Source organism: Aplysia californica, unplaced genomic scaffold, assembly GCF_000002075.1.
Source record: "Aplysia californica isolate F4 #8 unplaced genomic scaffold, AplCal3.0 scaffold00002, whole genome shotgun sequence".
NCBI lineage: Eukaryota > Metazoa > Mollusca > Gastropoda > Aplysiida > Aplysiidae > Aplysia > Aplysia californica.
Genome location: NW_004797272.1, coordinates 3,985,615 through 3,988,912, shown reverse-complemented (window position 1 = coordinate 3,988,912; position 3,298 = coordinate 3,985,615). Strand labels below are relative to the sequence as shown.

General features: G+C 40.8%; 1 protein-coding gene across 1 annotated transcript in view; it reads right to left on the bottom strand.

The window, feature by feature from the left end:
• LOC101864346 overlaps positions 1–2,190 on the bottom strand; it is a gene marked incomplete in the record, with an annotated part of 13,835 nt that extends 11,645 nt beyond the window's left edge. Inside the window, 1 exon segment of the mRNA XM_005089034.3 lies at positions 1,938–2,190.
• Between the last annotated feature and the right edge of the window lie 1,108 nt (positions 2,191–3,298).

Here is a 3,298-nt window from a genome sequence, read left to right as displayed (position 1 = left end):
GCTTTTTCCCCTCTTGTCATTACAGACTCTCCACTCGGTTGTTACTTTTCATTCAATTTTATCCGAATACCTTCTGTGACCTCAGAACACTTAAAACGAGTTGCTAACAAGATCAAGCTGACAGCCACTGTATGTTATTGGCTGGTAGTAGAAGTAGAGTAACTAACGTCGCGATATAGCCTGACACCCAGCCCAAGGTTTAAGACATTGATAGATCACTTCAATTTTAACGACTTAATAGAACTTTTTTAGTCTAAGTGGCTTATGAGCTCGGCCTGTAGAGGCAGCGCTCAAAATATCCTGTAACCCACTTTCAAATCATTACCTTAGAATTGTAAAGTTCTATCAACCGTTTTCGGCGGTTTTGAGTTACTAACATCATTAGGTTAGAAACTAAAATAATGTTCTATTTGCTCTATCAAAATCTTAAGATAATTGGGAGTCAGTATCAAGGTATTCAAAGCATGCATTAGAAAAAAAATGACATATTATTAAACTATAAAAAGAAACCAACTAATGTCAAATTTCTCAAAACTAGGCACTGGGTATATAAAACTTTGTAATTTTAGGGCAGTGAAATGTCAATGTGGTCGCCAATTCTAGAAATTGTATGCAAATACGCTGTTGGCATACGACGATGTGCAATCTGAACAATAAGCAAGGGTGAAGAAGCAAATAAACTACGAGACTTACGTTTCACAACGGCAGTAATGTCAGCGCTAGTACACCTTCAAGTGCAGGAAAAAACCCAAAATTGATAGAAACACAAGAGGCGAAAAGATAGCGCGACCTTCCATTTGTGACCGCCTACCACCGGCATCACAACATCCCTGGTACTATCATCTTAACAACAGCTCCTTATACAAGCCGGTAGGCACACGGTCATACAGACTTCAACATAAGTTAAGGACCACCTTGACAGACAGCCCTGTTTATTTTTTAAAAATCCGAAAAAAGACAGTAAGAAATGTTTCAAATTTTTTTGCTCTGAAAGTGTTAATGGGTTACCAATGCGTACCGCAAAGCTTCCTAAAGGGGCAAAACCACCACTTGCAGCACGGAATTCCGCGGGGAATTTTAGCCGAATTTGCTGGGGGTTTTTTTATCGACTTGTGTGCAACACCACAGACATTCTTCAGTTAAAATTTCTGGTGCACGTGATAGACGGACGTAAGGTCTCGAACCGTGCTCACTTAGATGCCAATATAAGTGCCGCTTGCGCAAAATCCAGTATCGCATAAACATGTCACCGAGAAGAAAGCTGAGAGGCTTTGATCGTGCCGGAGCTATGGCATGGCTGCAGGGTGGAGACAGAGCCCGAGAGTTGCCAGAAGGCTTGCAGTGTCACACTGTCATTGTCCGCTTGAGGCAGCCCCACCAAGCCACTGGATCAGTCCAAGAACGCCCACGTGCCGGTCGACCCAAGAAGACCACTCAGAGTGTTTGCAAGTGGTCCTTAACTTTTGTTCAATTCTGTATAATTACTTTTGATAGCACCATGAAACAGAAAAATCAGAACAATGTTCCTTTTCAACAGGAATAAACTACGTCCGCTGCATTTTTGAAGTACCCTTTTAACCCCAACGGCGTACACTGCCCTTCCTGCATTGCAGGTTCTATATGGGATTCATACGATTAGTTATTTTTGTTGTTGTCATTATGTTTATCTCTCTCTCAATTCAAGAAAAGGATTTTGTAGCAAGTCTCCTTGCTGAGGGCTTGAATTTTGGAGGCAGAGTACACTTTTTCCTCATCGAATCTATATTTTACATCGGTCAGAAAGTGCTTCTCAGTTCTAAAATAACTGATAAATAATATTTTTCGACCCCCAGACAACCGGTAGACAGAATTAGTACAATAAATGGTAGGTTTGCGGCTGGCACAAAACCTTTTTACTGCTTGTAACATTTATTTCTTTACAGCAGCAATGGGACTTGCCTTTGATAGACAATAGAAAACAACTTTATACTCCAGACCACAGACAGCTAAAAACGTTACTCATAATGTTTTGAGCTTCCCTCTGAGAGTTGGACGAAAAGTGCAATTATGATACCACTCACTCACTTAGAAATTTTGTTTTAGCTAATGCCCCCACACAGGAAGCGAACACTTCCATTTAGCAATACTTCCGTTCACATCAAGATTTGAAGACAGTGCAATTATTTCCGCGAATGTGATACTAGATTCTAGCAAAGAAATTTTCAAAGAATTTTTAGCTGGCGTATAAATCCGCCAATGGGCTGCAACCTGAAAGTCCCGCGCAAAATTGTGGATTTTGAGATGTAGGCATTTTGGTTTCTTTCATTTCTCTAACAATAATATCATTGCGTAATAACCCTCTAAGGCTTCATTTTTCCACATGCCTGGCGCGTTAGTCATCACCATTTCCTCATCAAGTCAATCTTTTATTTTTCTTTACAGCCCGTTTTCACAAAACGTGGGTTTTCTACGTAGTGAAAAAAAAAAAAAAAAAAGCCCTCCATTTTTCATCCAAACTTTATTCAATTTCCACAGAATGAAGAGAAGATGTAACACTAAAACTACTTTTGTTGAATTTTCAATATATGAATAGATTTTTGTTGGTGGTGTCTGGAAGGTGGATTTTCACGGATATTTTGCAAACTTGAATACTACTTCAGGAAAAAATTCATTAACAATGTTCTGATTCGTTTAGGAAAAATTCAACCAACTAATTTATAGACTTATTGTTTCCTGATATGCATGCAAAATAAGCTATTTCCATGTAAAGGGATACTCATTACGTAAGACATATCAACGGGGGCTTTCGTGGTCTAGAGGCTAAGGTGTTCGCCTATCATTCAGAGGTCCCGGGTTCGAATTCGGGTAGCGACGAAAAATTTTATTCACTAAAATTGTCTCCTTTTACCTCTTTTGTTGTTCTCTAGCAATGTTCTGTCGTCTGCTTTCGTCTCCACTTTCTGCCCCCCCACTCCCTCACCTTCTTTGCTCCCACCTCTGGGATCCGGACTCTTTCTGCAGCCTTTCTACTGCTACTCCCCGGCTCCTTCTTTCTGCTGTCCTTCAGCCACACCCCTGATCTTCTGGTAGGAAAGATCTACACCTAGCCTTCTTGGTCGCAAGTTGTGCACGTTAAAGATTCCTTGGGGGCTCTCGTGGCCTAGAGGTTAAGGTGTTGGCCTCTCATTAAAAGGTCCCAGGTTCGAATCCGGGTAGTGACCGAAAAATTTTCTTCTCTAAAATTGTCTCCTTTCACCTCCTTTCCTGTTCTCTAGCAATGTTCTGTTGTCTGCTTTCATTTCCACTTTCTGCCCCCACC